The following is a 23,934-nucleotide window of genomic DNA, read 5'->3' as shown; positions in this document are numbered from 1 at the left end:
TACAGATATTAATGGACAGAGTTGGGATTCAAACAGACAGTAGGTTGGCTCCAGAGCCTAGGAGATGGAAATGAAACAAGATGGAGTACGAGTGTACCCAGCAATCATTCTCTTGCTTTCTCAAAGCCCACTACTCAGTGTGGGTCAGGAGGGAAAGGTCCACATCTTCAGTCCTAAGAAGCTTGAGAATTGATGTCACCATTTGATGAAGAACAGCGAGTTTGGGCTGCAAGTCAGAAGAACTGGGTCTCAGCCTGACCTTCACCACAACCTGCTGTGTGACCATAACCAAGTCATTTCTCTTCTTTGGTCCCCATTCTCTCTGCATATGGAAGACTGTGGAATCCCAGGTCTCTGTGACCCGCAGGGGGCTTCCCTCAGACCCCTAGCCCTGCCCACCAGGGCTAGCAGCATCCAATTGTCCCTCCCAATGCCTTTCCTCCTCCCCATTCATACCAAGCACTCCAGCTCAGGCTCCCTAGCTGAGGGCCGGGTGTAGACTGTTTGAAAAGACATATGGCATCCCAGTGCAGCCAGGAGTCCAGTCTCAAGGGGAAAGCATTGTTCATTCATCTGGACCGAGTGACATTCTTTATGCAAGAATAACTCTTGATTAAAGGGTGAGTTTTAATGGAAACTAATTAGGCAAACTCTTTAGCCTGGGCATAATGATCAAATGAGCTGTCACACCATACCTGATACAATGATCTCACTCGCTACAAGATTTTATTCCTTAGCAATTACACTCCCACATGGCACTGCGTGCCGTTATTGCCTGGAGCACACATGTCAAATTAAAGAGCAACTTATGCACCTGATATTTAATTATTGCCTAGTACTACAGACACCCAGGGAATGTCAAAGTGAGCAGTTCTGCTTGGGAGAAACGAAAACTGAAATCTTCTTCTGCAAGGGAGTGAAAAAAATAGGGATAAAATATGTATAGGCTACTACAGTTTTTTATTCAGCCGTCTTACAATTCACAGTTACAAAACCTGCTCTCCCCAACCTTGAATAATTTACCATTTTTTTTTCATCCAGAAAAGTCAGCAGAAGGGGAGTTGTAGGTAAAGGCATGAGGGCCCTATTGGTATTTGTTTACCTACATGATTGATGTGGTTTGGGTCGGTTCAAAGTTGAGCTCTTTGTGTGAGTTCTTCTTTCCCTAACAGGCTCTGACAGGGAAGAAGGTGCCCCATATACCTCTCTAGCCCAAAGGGAAATGTTTGTTCTCAAGGCTGAGCACTTCCAAAGCCCCATCTTACACTTCAGCCACACTTGATAACAAATTCAACAAATTCAAGTTGACCAAAGTTTCTCCCCATTTGTCCAAAAGTTGGCACAGTGAGAGGCCATTGAAATATAAGGATCAACCTCTACTTTGGTTATATATTAGAATAATCTGGAAAACTTTTCAAAAATACTGATGCTTAAATCCCATCTCAGACTAATTAAATTAGGATCTAGGGAGGTTTAATAAATTTTTAAGACTCTTAGTTGATTCTGATATTCAGTAGGGCTGAGAACTGCTGGTGCAGATAGCAACCTGCCAGATACCAACCAGTGCTTTGTGTTATGGGAGCTGCTTTCTGTCCTCAAAAAGACAGACTTCCATGCCTCAGTGCCTTTGAATGTGCCACTCTCTCCTCTGGAATGCTCTTCCCCACCCATTCTTTCTACCTGAGAAAAAAAAAATTATTGTTCAACATCAAGTCCAAATGTTACTTTCCTGTGAAGTGTCCCCTGATTTCCCCAGAAAGAGTTGCTTTAGCATCCAGCAGGAGCTAGGTACAACATTCAAAGGATCACTAAACCAAACTTCTCTCACCAGGGGGGTTCAAGAAGGGAATCCCCATGTCTCTAGCAACTATCTGTGAGTCCCAGCTGAGCAAATTTGGAGAAAATCTTGGTCCCCATTGCTCCAGATAAAGAAATTCAATCACCCATTATCAGAATTGCACTGCCTAACACTAAAATGCCTTAATATGAGAGCTTTTGTATTTAGTAAACTGCACAGCTTGTGAAAACCCCCTCCAAACATCTGGCAAGAGGCCCAGCAGAGGTAAGGTTGGAACCTCTAATGATGGCAACATGTAAACAAGTGTTTTGTTTCAACTGATAATCATTAACTTCCAGTGTCAGCCTTACCCCCAGAGGTCTGGTTCCTCAGTCTTGCAAAGGCCTCTGGGAAACAGCAGCTGGAATGGGGACTGTGCACAGCTGAAGGGGAGGGAAAGAGTGGGCAGGCTTGTCACTATCTATGTGGAGAAGCAGAAGGTGACAGGAACAGCCTGGAAGCAGATGCCTCTGATGAAAAGGAGTGAAATCAGGGAGTCCTACCCTCTTTTCAGGGACTTTGATGCTGGGCAAGGGTTGATTCTCAGCTATGCCACTGATAAGCCATGTGACCTTGGGAAGGAAGCTACAGTTTCTCTATCAAATAGAGTTAACAAAAGTTCCTACTTTATAGGGAAGTTGTGAGAAGTATTTGAGAAAATCCATGCCTAGCAGGCTTCTGGCACAGCACAGGCTTACAGTAAGCAGTTGATAAAGGAAATTTCTTTCTCCAATCTTCCCTTCAGACATTCCTAACTGAGACCTAGATCAGTCTGATGACCTTTTTCCTAACTTGGTTAGAAAAAGCTATTTAACCCCAGGATCACTGGGTATTTGTACAGATGAATAGTTAAAAACTCATAATGGAAACAGGTAGAGTTTTACTCTCTCTGACCATTAACATTGGCGCTGAGTATATAAATATAACATTGGTGCTTCACAATAAAATTCAAATCCAAATATCAATTCATTCAGTAAACATCAATTGAGTAACTGCTATGTTCTAGGCACTATGTGCAGTAAGATGCTTTAGAAGTGTGTCCACAGCTTGGGTTCCCTAAAAGCAGACACTGAGACAGACAGCAGTGGGAGGAGTTTATTTAGGGCATTTACCTGTAAAAGAGATGGCATGAATGGAATTGAGTCCCCCAAAGGTGTATGTTAAAGGTCCAACCCCCAAAGTGATAGTATTTGGAGATAGGGCCTTAAAAGAGGTAATTAAGGTTAAATGGTATCACAAAGGTGGGGACCTAATCTGACAGGACTAGTCTCCTTATCAGAAAAGAAAGAAATGCCAGAGCACAGAGGGAAGACCATGTGAGACATATTGAGAAGGTGGCTGTCTGCAAGCTGGGAAGAGAGGCCTCACCAGAAACCAACCCCACAGGCACCTTGATTTTGAATTCCCAGACTCCTGAACTGTGAGACAAGCTCTGTTGTTGAGGCCACCTGGACTGTGGTATTCTGTTATGACAACCTGAGATGGCACAGGAGAAAAAGGATGCGGGGAGGGGCCGAGGCAGATACCAAGCTATTCATGCAGGCCCAATAAAGACTTCAGGTGACCTCATCAGGAACTCTGGAGTGGGGGTGGCCCTGCAGCACCATCTCGAGTTACAGGGGCTGGGCCTTTATACCTCCTGGGTCATTGGTCATTGGAAGCACGCTGCCCTGACAAGAGTGTGCCCCTGGAAGAGGCAGTCCCTTGGCTCCACGGCAGTCACAAGGAGGCCAGCAGTGTCCCATCCCAGCAAAGCTCTCCGTGGACCTACTGAGTTGTGCTTTTCCCAGCACACACTCTGTGCCAGAAACTTCACAGCAGTCATTTTATTTGATCCTCACAGTAGTCCTGTGAGATGATACCTAATTCACAGAGTAGGGGAAGTAAGTTATCCAAAGCCACAAAGCTAGCAATGATGGCAGAATTGAAGGGGCATCTCTTTCCCAGTGACCCCCTCTGGCCTTGATGTCACACTGCCCTAGCCCTGGAAGCCTTCATCTTCTGCAAGAGGTACTGCCTGTCCTCTAGCAGATAAATGTCCCCATAGCACCTTGTGCATCTCAAAGCCCACAGCACTCTGCCTTATGATGATTATATCAGTTGACACTTATTCAGCCTTTACTGTGTCCCATGCACTGTTCCAGAAATTTTCTCTCATTAATTTATTTAATATTTCCAACAGTCCTCTTAAGTATTGTTTCCATCATTCTTATTTTACTGAAGAAAAGGCTAAAAAGATGCAAAGCTGTTAACGAATTTTTCCAAAGATATCCAGCCCAGATTTGAACCCACATGATCTGGTTCCTGAGATTATATATTCTACTCTGTCTTGGGGTTATAGTGGCCATGTCTGCCTCCCTTCTGGTCTGCATATACTTTAAGAATGTGGCTGGGTCTTGTTCACCTCTTTGACCCCAGTATCTTTCCTGAGATTGACATATGCTAAGTTCTTTGTAAGATTTTCCTAATAACTGAATGATACCTTGCACATGAACATTTTGAAAATAATTTGAATTGTTTATATGGACAAAGCCTAGAAGAAAAGACAGACATATAAAAATCTGCTTGATCTGTTCAGACATTTAGTCATAGGTCAGTTGATTTTTTTTAAGTCTGGATATTGATAGAACATTGGTTTTTAGGAACTCAAAATGGATCATGGCCAACTTTATACTTCCCATCGCTGTCATAAGAGCAGGCATCTATTACATTTCTGATGTCATTGCTGCTGAGATGCAGGCTTCCCCAGCCCCAGGTCTATGAGGACCTGACCCAGATCAGATCTCAAGTGTCAACAGTATGGCAATGTCTTACCAAGGATCCCATAGCCAACTCTAAAATGAAAAGATAAAAATTCCCATCATCACCACTCAGAAATTGTCAATATCAAAAATGATATGAAGAGATCAATGATGATAACTGTGGCATATGAGGCATGGATGGTGAATAATAGGTGTCTGGCTCAGTGAAATAAGCCAGGCGTAGAAAGACAAGTACCAAATGATTTCCCTCATTTGTGGAGTATAACAACAAAGCAAAACTGAAGGAACAAAACAGCAGCAGACTCACAGACTCCAAGAAGGGACTAGCAGTTATCAAAGGGGAGGGGTGGGAGAGGACAGGTGGGGAGGGAGGGAGAAGGCGATTGAGGTGTATTATGATTGGTACACATGGTGTGGGGGTGTCACGGGAAAAACAGTGTAGCATAGAGAAGACAACTAGTGACTCTGTACCTTCTTACTACACTGATGGACAGTGACTGCAATGGGGTATGGGCAGAACTTGATAATATGGGTGAATGTAGTAACCACAATGTTTTTCATGCTTCACAAGAGTGTATGTCAATGATACCTTAATAAAAAAAATCATATGAAGAATATCTCAGTGGCCATTTAAGCCTCCTTCTAAGTCAACTGAAATGACTGGACATATTCCCTAAGGCTTCAGACCTTCTATCCACCAGGATATTTAGAGGAGCAGACCTTTACATGTACCATACAGCTGACAGATAATCAAAGTGAGCCAGTAGTTGGAGAGGTTCTTCAACAGATATTACATTGAGTCCTCTCATCTCACTCCTATACTGTTATTTACTTTAGAGTATTCATTCATTCATTCAATAAATGTGATTGGGGTCCTACTGTGTGCCAGGCAGTTGTCTAGGTTCTAAAGATATAGCAATGAATAAGCCAGATGAGCTACTTTCAAGGAGCTTATAGTCTAGTGAGAGGAGATAGACAATAAGCAAATGATGTAATTTCAACCTTTAATAATTTCTACAAAGAAAACAAAACAGGTAACATGATGGAAAGTGAATGAGGTGCAAGGGGAAACTGGTTTTGACAAGATGGCTGGGGAAGGATTCTCCAAGTGAACATTTGAATCAAGACTGATATAACAAGAGGTGCCAACCCTCAGAAAATCTGGGAGAATAGCATTTCAAGCAGAGAAAAGAGTGAGTGAAGAGTCCCTGAGCCACACGAAGCATGCCAGTGGTCCAGGGACAGAAAGCAGGCCAGTGTCAGGGGACAGGTGAGCAGGAAGGAGAATGTAAGATACAAGACCTGAGAAGCAAGCAAGAAACAGACCACCCAGGCCCCTCCAGGCCACGGTAAGGGGTTTGAATTTTATTCCTAGCACACTGGGAACCATTGGAGGGAGGGCTTTAAGGAAGAGAGAAATGCAGTATGATTTAAGTATTTAAAAGATCAGTGTGGCTGCCACATGAAGAATGAACTGTAGGCAAAAAAATGGAATTTGGGAGACTCAGTTCACTTTCTGCTAGATGTTGGGTCTGCTGATTTGGCTCCTATTTCCAACCCTGAAGTCCATACTGAGCAGCTCAGATCCTCACCCCTGGCTCTGCAGTACTCGGCTGTTGCTTCTAGCCACTTCGGCCAGCCTCCCTCCAGTCCGGCTGGCTCTGCACAGGTAGGAATCAGGTCTTCTGGATCCCAAAACACGTTAATTTAGTTCATAAATGCCACTTGTAAAATCCAAAGGTGTCTATTGCAAGATCCATGAAAGCAGAAAAAAGAATCGATACTGTTCATCAAGGTTTCTCCTTGTTTATATGGACATTTGCAGAGTGGGTGCTCTAAATATACTGGGTGGATGAACTGATGCGTGTAGATGTGCTTGGTGCTCATTGTCAGGCTGGGATGGAGGGAGCCTCCACTGATAGAGGGGACCTGGGGAGAAATTGCAGCCCAACAAATACTGCCTTACCTTCAAGGCTCCACACTGACTGGAGTGAAGCTGCCCAGAGGCCCCTCCTTGGATCAGGTGGGACACACTAGGCTGCCAGGCTGGTTCATTAGTGGCCTGACATCACACATCTGCAACTGGGTAATTTCTATGTTAACTACTACCTCCCGCCATAATGAGTGCTCATAACTATGTTTTATATAAAACCGATAATGCATTTGCACAGAGCCCATAAAGGGACAGTGATTATAAACTCTGCTGGGAGTCTGTGGTGCATCTTCATCTACTATCTAGTCAGACCCACCCTGTGGGATTCATTTGAGTGACAAAGGATGGGTAGGTTAGAGGGGAGGGAGCTGTGAGTGTCAGATTCCTGGGAGACCAGAAAGGGTTTCTGGAATATGTCCCTCTCCTAAAGCACCCTCTGATGTCAACTTAGTAGAATTTTGAGATCGACTCAGGTCTTCATGAAAACATTAAGTCTGGGAGAGGGCATTTTTTGATGCACTTTTTCATTCTCCTAATTTCTCCCTTTTCTTTCATATTTATATATAAATGTATAAACATGTACAACATTTGATTGTTCTATTGGATTATCTATAGAAAGGAGGCCACCCTTGTGTCTGGGTTTGGTGATGGGACAGTAAAGGACTTAGAGGACTGGCCTAGGTCTGAATCCATAGACTTGGGTTCCCATTATGTCTTCACGCTTCCCAGCTCTGTTACCTTGAACCATACACATCACCATCCTGGGTTTATCTTCCTCAGTCATAAAGTGGGATCACCATACCTCACATTTTTGGCAGGGCTGTTTTGAGGATTAAAGCATAACAATATGTACAGAGCTTTTTAGTTTCAGGCACTTTCTGTGTGTTAATTCACTTAAGCCTCTCAACAACCCTTTATGGTGGGCACTAGTGACATCTCCAGTTTTAAAATATAGAAACGGAGAAGTTAGGAGGTTGGCTCAAGATCACAGAGCTGGTTATTGATGGGGCCAAAATCAAGCCCAAGCAGTTTGACTCCAGAGCCAAAGACCCCAGCACAGTGCCTGGAGCAGAGTAAATATTAGAAAAATAAATGCCAGTTCCCATCATCATTTTTACCAGCCACAGGCCAATTCCATGCATATGTCTTTATTACCCTCCGGAGACCTTGGATATCATTCCGGGTCCCCATTAAAGGGAATAGAGACACTTTGGGGCTGTGGCAAAGCAGAGCCAGAGTTGCCTGGTGGCCCCGACGGTTGATTCCTGGGCCACTGCCAGGACAGATAGAGCCCCAGGAGTGAGACAGAAACAAGGATGGCAAAAGAAGGATGCAGGCTACAAGACCAGAAATCTGGACTCCAGCACCTGTCACCCGCTTCCCATGGGAGCCTGAGCCAGTCAGCTGCCCTCAGGTTCTGTCCAGGGGATGGCAGGTGCTGGCTGGGCTGGCTCTGGGGCCAGACATGAGGAGTGAAGCACAGGGCAAAGAAGTGCTTGCACTGAAATGTGGCTTAAACTATGCAGGGGGTCAAGGACCCCATCTGGCTGGTTTTCTTCTTGGAGGTCACCCACCTTGTTTGGAAGGCCCAGCCTCCTTGCCCTGAGGTAGCCAGAAGTTCAAATGTGGAGATTTAGGTCAGGAAGCTCTAGCCCAGCCCACCAAGGATCTGTGGCATACCCCAGCCCAGTTATAGCACCTTCTGGCCTCAGTTTTTCCCATCTGAAAAATGAGAGGGTTGATTAAACAAATTTTATGGCTCCAATATCTTGAGAATTCTACATCCTCAAACCTAACTTCATCCACAGCTGTATACTAATATCCTTGGGGCAGAGCGATTTCGTTTAGGTCATATGATTTCCCTGCATATAAACAGGAGTGAAACAAAGACCCCCTTTCTCTGAGTTGTTAGCTGTCTCTCACACACAGGCACATACACACTCACACACATGCATGCACACTCACATAATGCTTATACAGCCCACCCCCCATCCCAGTCGTGCACAAAGGCACACACACAGTCACACAGAGGCACAAACACCTGGACTCTCTAAGCTGCTCCTTCCCCCACCCCACTCATGCTCACCCCCCCACCCCCCAGCCCTTTCCAACTTCCCTGCTGGGAAGCCTGAGCCGCCCGGTGCCTCTGAGTTACCTAACCTGATGGGCTGGTGCCACCCAATGGTCAGGATCAGAAATGCATCCTTGGTGCCAAGAACCAAAAGGGAGTGGAAAGGGCCCAGGGTCGTTGTGTCCATCCCTTTCATCTAACAAAGCTGTATCCAAAGCTGCCTTAGACAAACAGGCTTTCTATGGTCTTCAAAACATTTCAAATAAGGATTTCCTTACATGCTGCCCCTAGTTCTTTTCCAAACGAGATTGCCACTGACACTGGGCAGCCTTGCTACAGAGCCTAAAATTATTGGTACAAACTGTGCTCAGCACCATTCTAGAAGCTATATGTGATGTCTTTTTAATCCTCACAACAGCCATCTTTGGGGGGCATGTATTACTGTCTTCATTGTAAAGAGCTACAACCAAGAAGGAATGCCATTAAGATAGGACTCTAGCTCTAAGTCAACAGCCATTTGGCCGTCCTGGATTTCAGTTTGATCAATTGTGCATGATTGGCTCCAATCACCCAACCATTCATTCCCTCATTGAGCATTGGCTGATCACCCATTGTGGACCAGAATCCGAGTTAAGGCCTGAGAATTCAGCAGACACCAATTTGTGGCCTTTACCATTCAGGAGGTCCCAGTCTTCTGGAACTAATGACCACTCATGTGCCCCTAGGTCCCCATGGCTCTTCTTTGCCAGATTAGACAAAGGCCCTGAGAAGAGTCCAAGGGGAAGAAAGTGAACAAGCTGTAGCCCAGGGGAACATGGTAGCCAGCCCACAGAGGAAGATGTCAGAGTCCTTGTCCAGGAGGAGTCCCTGATCCACACCCAGCTGGTCTGGAACTAGTGAGTTGGAAGCTGTCTCTAGCCTGTCCAGGGCCACTGGAGAAGGAAGGGGAAGGAACTGTAGTCATCTGGCTTCAGAATAGGTACCCTTTTGTGCTACACAGAGGATTCTGGGAATATGCCAGAAAGGTCAGAGCCAGAAGCAGTAAAGCATGTTGGGAACTGGAAGATAAGGTTATGGAACACAGCTTTACTAATAATTGTGGTTACTACAGCTTGTTCTTCTGATATTCACAGCCCCTGTAACCTGGCGGCAGCCTGCCTTCCGGGTTGTCTGTCTCTCCATCAGTTTTCTCACAGATTTGCATTGCCCCAGACTCACTTCCTATGCCCCAAACACCCCGCAGTTTTACTACCTCTTAACTTTTGCTCTTTTATTAAGTAGTGGGTATAGTAATAGAACAATAGAATCTTAGAATGTCTGGAAGAAATCACGTAGTCCAAAGTTTGCAGATGAGAAAAAGAGGACTAGAGAAGAGTTAGCACTTGTCCAAGGTCACAGAGCCAATAAGTAGTATGGTTGGGCCTAGAACTCACACACCCCTTCCCAGTGGGAAGAGTTTTTGCTACTTGCCCTCTTCTCCATTCAAATGCAACTAGATACTGATGAGAATCTAATTCAATTGTGAAACATCTTTTTATCCTTCCTATCCTCTCCACTTACCCCATTCAACCATATCAGATCATAAGCCCCTTGAGAACAGAAAATCTCTTTCCTTTCCCAAAGCCTTAATATTTAGCACAATGATTCGCATGTAAATGCTTAGGATTAGATGGGTGGTTGGGATAGATGGATGGAAGGGAGGATAGATGGAAAGACTGGTAAAAGCATTGATGAGTGAAGTTTTTACATGGAATTTTGATGCTCGACTCTTACCTAGTCTTCCTGTTTCTAATTCCACCACAATCTGGTCTACCCTCCTCAGGGGTATTAGAATGACTCTTTCAAAAATAAAACCGAGTCTTTCTCTTACCAATGCAAAAGCATTTGAAGACTTTCCTATCATCTAATGTATAAGTCTAGACCAGTAATCCTATAATACAGTTTAAATGGGTCTTTTTATCTACCATACCAGCCCCAGATGCTATTACTATACACACACACACACACACACACACACACTAAGCTCTAGAAACACCTGGCAATTTGCCATTCCCTGAATGAAGCATGCATGGCCTCATCTCCAGGACTTTCTTGTGCCAGTTCCATATTCTCAGATTCCTTTCCTGACAGCACCAGAATCTGTTAAAATCCTAACCAACCTTTAAAGCCCAATTCAAATGCTACCTCCATGAAGTCTTTCCTAATTCCTTCGATGAACATGATATGCTCAGAGCGTGCAGTACTTCAAGTGGTAAACATGGCACACCTCATTCTGCCCCTCCTAACATGACCTTTCAAAACCTTTATCCTGAGCATTGTAGTTGGTCATTTTTATGTCCATCACTCTCCACAGACTCTTGGCCACAGGTCTGATAATCTAACCCAAAGTAAGTGCTTATTCAGCATTTGTTGAAAGGATGCTTTTCTTACTATACTATATGCTCCAGCTGTCCTTGAGGTGCAGTTGTATTTTGTCCTATAACCACTTAAGTTATTTCCTAGGCTATTATAAGCAGGAGCCCTACAGGAGCAGAACACAATGTCTCCAAAGAGTCACAGCTCTAGGGCAGGGACAGGGTAGAACTGTAGAGCTGAAAATCTTATGTAAGCAAAAGCAGATCTTGTAGGGAGAAGGATGGGTCCTGAGAAAATAACTAAACCCTGTTGGTGGAAAACCCAAGGAGTCAAATTTTGGTTCAACATAAAAATCTTGTTCCTGATGAGAATTGTTCCACAATGAATCAGGCTACCTCAGGAAGTAATGAGTCGTCTGGTCCCACAAGTGTAAGTAGTGGCTATATATGACCAGTAAAAGGACAAATCTGGGAATATAGGGTATTGTATAGGGACCACAGCAATCAAAGTAAGGTGGGACCATATGACCTGCAAGGCCCACTCCAGCACTGAGCATCTGGGATTCCATCATACCTCCCAGGTGTGGCCCATGCAAAATTACCAAAAGTCAGAGTTGACTTCTATGGCCCTTTTGCACCCTTCATTTCAGCTCTCCTTCTCACCCTGACCCTCTAAGAACTCTGCTACCACAAGGAATGGGTTAGAGATGCTGTTGATGCCCCCTCATATCCCCTTAGCCCACCCTGGAGGTCACCTATGTCTTGGCAGGCAGTTCTTGTACACACCAACCTCTCAGGAGGTCCCAGCGGGGTTGAGGCTCAGTACCCACAGAGGTAACCTACCCACTAATGTACCTTTCCTTGCCTTCTCTCCTTTCCTTAGTCACTTCCTCACAAATGCACTGCTTCCTGGAATCACTTTCTAAAAAAATCTGCTTGTACCCAAATCTTTGTCTCAGGGTCTGCACTGGGGACACAACTCATTCTCCATGGTGAAGGACCAAAACAGAGACTTTGTGGTTACTCAGCACTGCATGGGAAACCCAGCTTGCTGACCTTGAGCAAGGTTATAAACCTCTCTGAATGTACTTCAACATGGGAAAAAGAGGCTAATAAGACCTACTTCCCAGACTTCATAGAATCATATGTGACAGAGCTCTCTATAGTTCTGCTCACAGAGTGCTTAGTATATGCCAGGCACCATGCTAAGATAAATGCTTGTATACATTGTCTCTAATCTTCACACCAAACAAAAAGTACAAAGAAGGTGGTAGTGGGCTAATGGTAGCCCCCAAAAAGATGTCCTCATCCTGACCCCTGGAACCGGTGGCCTTATTTGGAAAAAGTGTCTTTGCAAATGTAATTAAATGCTCTCAAGATGAAAACATCGATTATCCAGGTGGATCCTAATTCAGTGAAGAATGTCCTTGAAGAGACATAACTGGAGAAGACACAGAGAAGACCATGCAGAGACTGGACTGATGCACCCACAAGCCAAGGGCTGCCAGAGTCACCAGAAGCTGGAAGAGGCAAGGAAGGATTCTTCCCTAGAGCCTGCGCAGGGAGCTCCACCCTGCTGATACCTTGATTTTGGATCTTTGGCCTCAGAACTATGACAGAACACATTTCTGCTTTTTTAAGCCATCAAGTTTGTTGTAATTGGTTACTGCAGCCCTGGGAAATTAATACAAAGGTATTATTGTCCTTATTTTATAGATAAGGAAGTCAAGGCTTATAGTAAAGTGACCTACCCAGAGCCAGTCACCCAGACTATGGCAGACCTGGGATTTGAACCCAAGTCTATCAGACTGTAATAGTGACCACGTCAAGGAAAACAAATTATGCAATGTGCCTAACACTGTGCCAGGTATATTTAGATGCTCAGAGAGTGGTAATTTCCTCACCGTAAACTTTCCCTTCCTGTTGCTCATTCTACCCGCTGACCATTACTAGGTAGTCAAGGGTTAATCAGATCCCCCTACTGCTGCTAATCCACAGATGCTCTCCTGGAGTGGGCTTCCACCAGCGATACAAGTACACGTGTCTAGAAGGTCCTTAAGAACTGACTTGTCTGGTAAGCGTTTCAGTTCCATGGCAGCTGGTAGAAAAGATAGATTGGGGCCTGTGCCTTGAGTTAATGTCAGTCTGAATTGAAGCTGTGCCAGTATCATCAGGACAGATTCTTTAATTAACCTGCTAATCCTGTCAGGGATTGGGTTCACTCTCTTTCTCTAGAAATGTGTTATGGATCTCTTCTTTCACCACTTTGTCATTTGCTCTATTTTAGATTCAAGGTGTCCTTTAAGCTGTGCTTTAAAAGACTCTCTGTCCTCCAAGTCAACAGCTGTTGGAAAAGTGGCCCCTCACACAGTATCTCATTGCTTATCCACCACGGCTCTTCTCAGTGTCTGCAAGAAGAAAATATTCAGCAGTTGATGCAATAAGTACATTTTGAGTAACTAAACTAGAGATTCATGAAAATTAAATACAATATGTGATCCTGAATTGGATCCTGAGCCAGAAAAAAAAAAAGACACTATAAAAGACATTATTGGGATAATTGGTGAAATTTGACTAATGTCTGTATATTAATATCAATGTTAGATTTCTTGATTTGATCATTGTACTGCAGTTACATATCCTCAATCTTAGGAAAAGCATGCTGAAATACCTAGAAAGAAATACATATTTAATGATAAAGGATTGTGGCAAAATGTGTCAAATGTTGACAATTGATGAACTTGAGTATATGGTATACGGGAGCTTTTTCACTATTCTTGAAACTTTTCTGTGAGATTAAAATTATTTCAAATTATAAAGTTTAAAAAGTAAAGGGCTGGTACATAAGTCATGAAAAATCAAACCTTTTATTCCCTTGCATTGCTTCCCATATTCTGTATTCTTTACTCCCTCCCCCTATTGCTTTTGAACTTCCACCAAAAAAAAAAAAATAGGGAAACTAAATCAAACATCTCCTAATACTTAGCAGTAGAAAAAGTTCACTGATGTTCTGATTATTTGCGAATCTAATAAAAAATGGAATCATCATAGAAAGCTTGGCTCTTTGAAGAAGGAATCACATTAAGAATGATCTCCTGAAAACCACCTGTAGCCCTGAGACCCTTCATATTTAATCAAGCTTAGACAACAGCATTAACCATCTTGCCTATCTACAAGGAGCCTGGGTACTGGTGTAGGACTGGGCCTCAGTTTACCCACTGTATTAGTTTGCCAGGACTGCTATAACAAAATACCACAGACTGGATGGCTTAAATAATAGAATTTTTTTGTCTCAGAGTTCTGGAGGCTCTAGGTCCAAAGTCAAGGGGTCAGCAGGGCTGGTTCTTTCTGAGTGCCATGAGAAAGGAATATATGTTCCAGGCCTCTGTCCTTGGCTTGTACATGGCCATCTTCTATCTGTGTCTTTCACACTGTCTAATCTCTCTATGAGTGGCTCTAGGTCCAAATTTCCCCTTTGCAGAAGGACACTAGTGATACTGGATTAGAGCCTATCCTAATAGCCTCATTTTAATTTGATTACCCCTGTAAAGGCTCTATGCCCAAAAAAGGTCACATTCTGAGGCATTAAGGGTTAGGATTTCAACGTAAGAATTTTGGTTGGGGGGGCCAATTCAACCCACAAAGCCTACCTTGAATTTAGAGTCCTGGACTCCATTATCTCTGAGAGTCCTTGCAGCATTAATATTTTACATTTTCAAATTCCAAAGACTCCCAGTGTCTAATCAGTGCACATTGGCTGGCCAAAACTCAGCTCCAACCCATTCCAAAAATATGGAATTTCTCATTCCCAAATCTGTAATGAGCAAATAAATAAAACTTTGAACAAATCAAATCAGCAGCCCATCTCTACCATGTTTTGAATTTTTAGAGGAGCAATTGGAGATGTTGAAGAAGACACAAGGGCTTGATATCCACCAGTCTTTCTAGTATATTTTCCGTGGCTGATAATTGAAGGATTAGAAAATCCTTTCCACTATTCTTACATATTTACCAAGTGCCTACTATGTGTCAGGCATGGTGCTAGTGCTGAAATGAAGGTGGTGAATGAGACCAACATTCCAGTGGAGCTTACATTCTAGTGGGACTGAGAAAGGGTCATACATATTGTCAACTAAATCCTTGTTCAGATGGAATGGAGAGAAGAGAGAGGGGGAAATAGGGATACTGAGACATAATTACTTCAACATGAGGCCTTTCCACTCAAGCGAGCTGGAGGGAGCCTGAAATGGAAACTTGCTGTGAATCTACTGCTCTCTCAGTTGGCTAGGTTCCCACTGGCTTCTCATCATGGACCGTCTCAACTTCCTTGAGTGTGACTGTGTGGGATTTTTGAGGGTAATTTTGGCTGAGATTTTGCCTTACACTTTAGAACTACAAACACACACACACACTATGGTGAAATCAAGTAATAAAATCAATTAATGTGCCCAGTTTATGGACCTATGATCGATCACCAAGTTTGATGGTTAAGAGAAAGAGAGAAAATGGACAGGTTACAAGGAGACAGCAAACCAATAAACTCTCCTTTCTGTTCCTTAATTCCCCAAACTAGTGTTTTCCTTTTTGTTTAAGGAAGCAAAGACCTGTGCTTAGAGTAGAGGCTCCAGATACCACGGTGCTGAAGGACTTGGCATTCCCGAGTATAAATGACAGTGTATGAAATGTAAGCCCAACGGCAAAGCCATACAAAGTTTGAACTGAAATAAAGTCCAGACTTTTATCTCAAAGGCGTAAGAGTTCTGTTCCAGTTCTGAGTCCACAGTAGGCCCTTGATTAAAATCTGTTAAAAAAATTACCTTTCATTATGATGCATTTTCTAATTTTTCTTTCATATTGAGAGTGACAATTTACATTTGTGATGATCAGCCACAACATAGATGCAAATGTGCTAAGTAAAATTAGGTGTATCACAGCGAATGTCTTATAAAAGACCATTCTACATCCTAACCCAGCAAGCAGAGAATTACTCCTGCTCTATGTACTATATGCAAATGCTTAGATTATAGCTAATTATATTGTTGCAAAGCAGAGCCAAGAAACTGCTACAATACTCCCAGTCTCCTTGTGGAACAGCCATGAAAAGAACTTTTTTTTTCTCCTTTGTAAATTACACTGTGATATAATTGGGTCTCACTGTTCATGTAACACCCCCACCCCCTCAGGAATAGCACAAGAGAAACGAACAATGTCTTACTAAGTCCCTGTTAAGATCATTAAATGTAGATCACAACACACTAGCAGGCGCCCAAATCTTAATGTGTCACAGTAACAAAACTGGGAAAAGAAAAAAGTGACAAGTTGCGTCATATTATTTTTCTCTTACAATGGAATTTAAGGTAATAAAGTGTTAATGAATTCGGCCCTGTGTAGTTGGCATTGTGAGAAAACTTTTTTTTTATTTTTTTACTACATTGTAGGAAAAATTGTCATATTCTGTTAGGCAGCTGTTTAGAGAAAAGCTTTGACAGTGTATAATTGACTCTATTTTTACTGGGTTTTCATACAGCATTGTTAGGACTATATACTGTACCGAGTTCTGCTTTTCAGTTTTACACACTAAGAAATTTTCCCCTTAGAAAATTTTTCTCTAGGGATAAAAGACCCCAGCTAACCAGTTAGAAGGGGCACATCCCCAGCTTCTCCCATTAGACACCTTGAGATTAGTTATTGAATTATTGTCGGAATGCTTAAGAACGGAAGGGACCTCTAGGATCAATCCCCTTAGCCTACAGCTGGAGTAATAAATTGATGTTTAAAATTACACACACACACACACACACACACACACACACTGCACCAAAGTGGTAACTGTAGTTCTGAGAGGTTTTCTCCAGGAGAGAAAAATTTGAGAATTGCAATTTTTCTTATTTTTCCTTTATTTTATTTTTATTTTTTTTTGGCAATAGCATCTTTCTTCTGGGGAAGGGAGAAATGTTTTTAAACAGCCAGCAACTATCACAGGGCTCTTACCTCCCACCATGCTGATTAAGTGTTGCAGACTCACTTGATGACCACTTTATTCCTAAGATCTTGAGCATTTTAAAGTTTCGTTTTATTTCTCTTTTGATTCAAATCAATGTGTCATAGATTCTAAGAAGATATTCCACATTTCTCTCTTTTTTCTCACCTACCTCTGACTGTAACAATTAGTAACACTGCCTCCTGTTGAGAAGAGCAGTGACTGGAAGAATTTGACAGGCCAGCAGGAGGTCCACCCATCAGAATAGCCAGTGGCTACAAACTTTCCTGCAGCCCTACTGGCCTGTCCTGGCTGCCCAGCAGCCCCACCTTTGGAGTCAGAAAGGCATGTGCTTCAGTCTTGGCTCCATCATATACTGACCATGGGACCTGAGGCCAGATAATCTCTTAAAGCCCTTTCAAATGGTACCAACTATTGAAACAGCCACTAGGGTATTATGAAGATTAAATGAGATAATGCATTTATAACACACTTAGCAACATGCCAGACACATAGTGAGTATTCAATAAGTGACTACTATAGCTCTTATGATCCATGATGGACAAGGACCCAGCTTATTAATTTTTTTTATAAAAGGGAGGTATTAATAATCTTCCCTTGACAAACTGTAAGTTGATTCTCTGGCTCTCCCACCCCCACCCACATTTGTGCACCTTCCCCCTGTCTATTCATATTTTTCCATGAACTTGTGGTTGCTGCCAAATGAGTACAGCCAAATGGGAGCTCAATTTAATTGAAATGCATATGTCAATGTCACAATGTGAGAAAGGTGTCGTCCAGGCCATCACTTCCCATCACACATACATATGGGTGCACGTGAGCACATGCACACACACATATACACACATATTCATAGAATAAAATGCACTTCATGTGTCTAAATTATTCTGCAGATCTCCAAGGAAGGAAACACCACTGTTTCTCAGTGTTCAAATGATTCTTTGTGGAGGAGACATGGTTACTTTTCTTACTGTGATAATAATAGCTACAATTTACATAGCGCTGCTACATGCTCTTCATACAAATTAATAAGAGTTACCCCTCACTGCAACTCTACAAGACAGGCAGTTATCATACCTACTTTACAGATAAAGAAACTGAGGCACAGAGTGTTTCCACACAGGAGAGTCTTCTAGCCAGTGACTTGCCCAAGAACACACAGAAAGTAAATAGCTGAGTGGGAATTCACATCCACAGCTTGGCTTCAGGGAATATACTTTTACCATGCTTTTATTATTTAACATCTACCATGTATTGAGCATTTCCTCTGTGTTTATGTTATCTCATTTGCCCATCCTTACTCAATATCATAGAGTTAAAGGGTAGAACCCAACTCCAAATCTAAGCCTATCTGACTCCAAATTCATACTGTTAGCCCCCAGAATATACATGCTTCAAAGTGAATGGTAACTTCTGAGGAAACTCTAGGCAACCCAACTTAGAAGTGTTTCCATTCACACCTGCCTATACATATCTCACATTGCTAGGAACCCACACAACACTTAGCAAATGCATTTCAAGAGTTGTATGCCTTTGGGTTCCTTAACTGTGTCTCCTGAGTTACTTGAAGTTCCCTGAAGAAAAACTAAGTCACTTGACAGCCAGGCTCATATCTTTCCCTTCTCATGTCCCAGAGCATCTGGCACAGAATTAGTCATATAATGGACACTCTCTCATTTCGATGAAGGCTTTATATGAAATCTAAAGGGTGGAAGTACCACAGAAAAAGATCTGGGCACTCCTTGTGCCCGACGTTCTCACCCTTTGTCCGTGCTCCAGTTATCCCTTTACTGAGACAGAACCTTGTCCCTCTGCATCAATAGCACACAGCAGCAGAGCAGCCTTCGAGCCTCTAAAGATGAAGCAAGAGCAGGGTCAGAAGGCGACTCTGAGGCAAGTTTCACAGTAATTTTTTTAAAAGGACTCATTAAACCAGTGCATGGTTATGCAATTCTAACTTCTGGGTTTGATAATAGCCATGTCCAATTTTCTTATAGCCCTCCTGGCCACTTTTAGAACTGTGGCACTGGTTCTCGGGCATTCTCTAAGTGCTCTGCCTGTCACACTCTGTGACCTTTCCCTTCCATCCGCTCTATGGCAAAAACAAAGAACTGTGTGACCATCAAACTCATTTCCTTTTCCTTCTGGGCACATAGACGGCTAACTTCTCAGCCCTTGGCAGTTAGTTGGGGCCATGTGCCTGGTTTCTGACCAGTGAAATGTTGACCGACATCATGCAGGCCAATTCCAGCGTGACTGATAAAAATCCCCCACTTGTGATCTTTCACTGTCCTCCCATTTCACAGTGGACATCTACTGATGTGGAAATGGATCATAAAATGGAAGAGGCAAATTTCCTGAGTCACCATTTGGCAAAAAACAGCCTGGCCCTCACCGAGCTGTGAAGAAAGCATCCTGCCAATGGGTCTCAACCCCAGCAAGTTCACTGTGGACTCAGTGAGACCATGGAGTGACAATGGGATGTTCTTGGGGTGAAAGGGTTTATTACCTGCTTGTTCTTCCGGCAGTAGGTCGAGCACTAGAATTACGTCTGCATCCAACAGTCTGCAGGTCTGTAATCCTCCTTGTTTCTGCCTCCGCCCAGAGCACTGGGCGAAGCTCTTTATAGAATGACTCAGTCAATAATAGCTTATTGACTATGGCTGTGGAAGCAGTAGCCTAGGAGGAGGCCAGTTACATCACCAAGTAGTTTAGGGTCAGGTGAGGATCCTGGCCATGGGAAGTTCAATTTTCACCACAAAAGAAAAAACAGAAATTTTTTTTTGGACTATGTCACTGATCTTTTGGGGTTGTTTGTTGCAGCAGTTATGGTTATTTATTGTAATACTCTCTCCATACACAACCTCAAGTGCATCACTTCCAGAAATTACCAGGCATTTCCAGTCCCACACAGGAGACTCTTCTAGCCAGAAACTTATGTCTTTTTGATCTCTGAATTCCCAGAGTTTATCACTAGACCTGACCCAGAAAAGCCAACCAGGAAACCTGTCTATTTAGTAAACATCTGGGCATGCCTACTGTGTACCTGACATTCTCCTAGGCACCTGGAAGACCAAGTGAACTAGACTAACTTTCTAATTTCTGAGAATGTATATTCTACTCACAGATACATACCATAGCATACAAACAAAAAAATTTAATGTAATTTCAGATACTTGTAAGAATTGTGAAAGAAATTTCCTGAGTCACCATTTGGCAAAAACAGCCTGGCAACAGTGTAGGATTGATTAGGAATAGAGGGTTCTTGTCCTTACAAAGATTAGAAATAGGTTTCTCCAAGGAGATATTTAAACTAAGACTTAATTTCATACATCCATACATTCATTTAACAAACACTTCTTGAGCATTTAATGTTATTACTCATTGTGCTAGGATCTAAAAATTTATAGATGTTGGCTGAGTGTAGTAATAAGTACATTTAGCATGGAATCCAATTCTTTAACTTGGCATTCACAATCTGACTTCAACTCACCTTTAGGGAAGAAAAAGACAAGGACAAAAGGTCAGAGTCAGAGACAGACAAAGGAAACAGGACATGGAACATAGACTGGAGAAGGTCTGACCCTGTGTTGCTTCATTCTCTTTGATCTGTTGCCCCAAAGCCCCAGATAACAGGTGCCTCCTGAGAGACCTGGGGTTTCCATCATGGACTGTGAAGTGGCTTGTATCTCATCTGACTCAGGGAGGGCACCTGTCATTCTCTTCCTCGTGACTGCTAGACCAGCATCCTTAGCAAAAGACTCCCTAGGCTCCCCCAGCCCTTGGGGTCCAGATGAACCCCCTTTATCTGATCACCTTGAGAAAGCTCACTCAGAATTTTTTCTATAGAAAAAATATATATTCCTATACTCCTTAGATATTTTCCAAGAACTGGCTGCTTCTGTATCCATTTTTAAGCATTCCCAGAAGGTCCATGACCACAGCCACTAAACAAAAGGGGAAGCTTCCAGCAACTCATGTCAAGAAAATGAAATTTGGCATTACCTTAAAGAAATTCTCATGCCTCCAAACAATGTCCAGGTGACAGAAAGAGTAGTAGTAGTGCCTAATGCCAAGGATGTTCATGCCAAAGCTTCCTTTGTGCCCCGAAGGGTCCCACTGGCAATTAGGTGCTAAGACTCTTGGGGACATGACTTCCAAATATCCTGATGACACACAGTTCATTCCACAAGTAATAGAAATGTCCTGAAAATGTTACTGTGTGGGCATCTAAATCACATACTCCAGCCTTTTCTCTGAGAAAGAAATATTCCTTTCAAACCATATATTGTTAGGGTTGGAGTTGAAGCTAAAGGGTGTGGAGAAGACAGCACTCTTGGGGCCGGAATACTTGCCTTCCCATCTCTGGATGGTGGTCCCACAAAAGCAGGTTTGGGTGTGTTGTGTATTGACCCAAAAGACTAACATAGAACAAAAGACACAGGTTGAGGGTAATAATAAAAACTCTCTACAGTTACCACTGGGGAGAGTGGGAGAGAGGAAAGGAGGAAAGGAAGGGAAAGGGATGGAGAGAGGAAGGGGAGGAAAGAGAAGAAGAAAGGAGGAAGGGGGAGGAAGGTAAGAGATGGACAGGAGACATGAGCTATCTTGGGTGGGGCTCTATTCTGTGCAGTTATCAAGCCTGACCAGAACAATTTCCCGTGAGGTTGAAAGGAGCTCAACACAAAGTACACATTATTATAGTGGTTGTCATTACAGTGAGTATTTATCAAAGGAACCGAGAATTTGGGGGTTTTATAGTTCAAGCCCCAGGAGCCCTTGGTTCTCACTCAGTTGCCCCCAAGTGCGATGCTTCTCTTATTCATAGTAATCTTGCCATCACACCTGCACTGCCCTTCACTACTGTCTCTTCAATCTTTCCACCTCACCAATTCAAAACATTTTCTTAATACATGACAAGTGTAAATAGCAAAAATCAAGTCCCAAGTTTCTGTCAAACCATCTAATCATAAACATGCCAAAGTCAAATGCTGAAAGTTGTTGGTGAAAACTCCCTGTTACGACAATGAACACGCTACCCAGAATGCCAGCCACGAGCTGGGAGTGACATCAACCATCCTAACTCTGAATCCAAGCAATCCTTCCAGGAGCGCTTCCTAACACCCTGGCTTTCCCAGACCTCCCTGGGGGCTGTCTCAGCACCACCAGAGACCAGCTGGGTGGCCCTGGGCTGTTTCATTGGTTTTTTTTCCTGTCAAGGGACCAAGATTGGAGGAAGCCCAGCCAGGTAGAAGCCCAAAGGGCAACCTGCAATACCGGTGTGTAAACCCTGTGAGGAGGAATGGAAGTATGAGAGTAGTCCCCACCCAGAGTCCAAGAACATATAGCCCGAGGTGTCCCAGTAGAACACTGCCATGTATAACCAATCCCTCCTCCCCACTTGGTTTTTCCTAAGTCATTGGTTGTACAACAAACATGTACACATTCTGCTGTACCACAGCATACCCATTCAGGAAATGTTTACTGAACACCTACTATGTCCCAGGCAAATCCATGCACATACTGTATATCATAGATGCACATAACAATATGGCTACATGTGATTTCCAGGACATGCATATACACACACAAGATACACAGGCACACATATCTCATAAATGTTAGCACATACATGAATACACACAAATATACATCTAAATTCATAGCAGTGAAAATATGCGCATATATAGTCACACAAAAGCATGTGTATTAGAGTCTTGGTACAGGTGACAGAAACCCAACTCACATTGGCTTTAATTAATAGAATTTGTTGCTTATAGAATCAAGATGTTTTGGGACAAGGAGGTAAGGATACAGCTGAGCCTCAGGAACTGAACTCAGAACCATGGATTTTATCAATCTCATGACCCATTTTGTCTCTGTTTCTCTCTGAGCTGGCTACTCATAAAAAATATGCATGTAGCCAAATGCAGGAAATATGGCCCTTATCCATGTATGGGAAAGCTTCCTTATGGCCACATATTTCCTTATCTCCAGTCAAAAATCATAGTAGATAGAAATTTTAAAGTGCTTTCTTATTCCAAGACCAAACATCCAAGAGGCAGGACAACTGATCTCAGGCCCTGCAGGTTTAATTCTTATTTGTGTTATGCTTTTGTCATGGGCTGGCTATGGCTCTGTTCTATAGCATCTCCTTCTGGGACCCAAATGATGGAACAACCTTTATTTGAATATTGCCGGTCTTATGGCAGAGGAAAAGGAGAGAGTAGCAAGCCATGCAAAGAACCTCAGAACTTCTGCCCCAGGTGTTATGAGTCACCTGGGCGCTCATTCCTTTGGCCACAGGAAGCCCATCAGTCATTCCTGACATCAATGGGGAAAACAGATGATGAAAGCTTTGACTAGTAATACAGTCTACTACACCATCTCCTTCCCATCTGTGACCAGGGGAGGAAGTGCTAGAATTGACTCACCACTTGACATATTAAACTGGGCCAGGAGGCAGGACCAAGATGTGTTACTGCGGTGGCTCTAGAAGTGATGTTGTAAATAAAGAGTAATGCTATGAATAAGTTGCTCTAAATGGGCACTGCTGGGCAGATAATACCACTGTGTTATAAAAATACTTTGGATGGACTAATGTGCAGATTGTGCTCAGCCCAACAGACTACACGACATACATACTCATGTACATATCCTTAATATCCCCATGCATGGATACGGGCACACATACGCAGAATGTGCACACACATACGCATGTGCACACATATGAACCCATAGTGGCGCCCTTGTGTGCACACACCAGGCACATGTTGGGGCCCAGTCTGTCCTCATTTACATGTTAACCCAAAAGCACATGCCACCCTCAGGCACACATGCACACTCCAGCTCAGCAGGGAGTGGCTGCTTCTACCACTGGAGAGATCAAAGGCAGCTGCTCCCTCTGCATATTTAAGGAGCCCCTGCTGCTTCCCTGTCACTCTTAGCTGAGCCCCCTGCTTAGCCAAAGCCCTGC

At 43.2% G+C, this 23,934-nt stretch overlaps 1 pseudogene; it reads left to right on the top strand.

Moving 5' to 3' along the window:
- The first annotated feature begins 4,739 nt into the window (after positions 1-4,739).
- On the top strand, positions 4,740-4,804 carry LOC118907980 (small nucleolar RNA SNORD113/SNORD114 family; annotated as a pseudogene).
- The last annotated feature ends 19,130 nt before the right edge of the window (positions 4,805-23,934 follow it).

Source organism: Manis pentadactyla, chromosome 9 (assembly GCF_030020395.1).
Source record: "Manis pentadactyla isolate mManPen7 chromosome 9, mManPen7.hap1, whole genome shotgun sequence".
Classification (NCBI taxonomy): domain Eukaryota; kingdom Metazoa; phylum Chordata; class Mammalia; order Pholidota; family Manidae; genus Manis; species Manis pentadactyla.
This window is presented reverse-complemented; position numbering and strand designations above follow the sequence as displayed.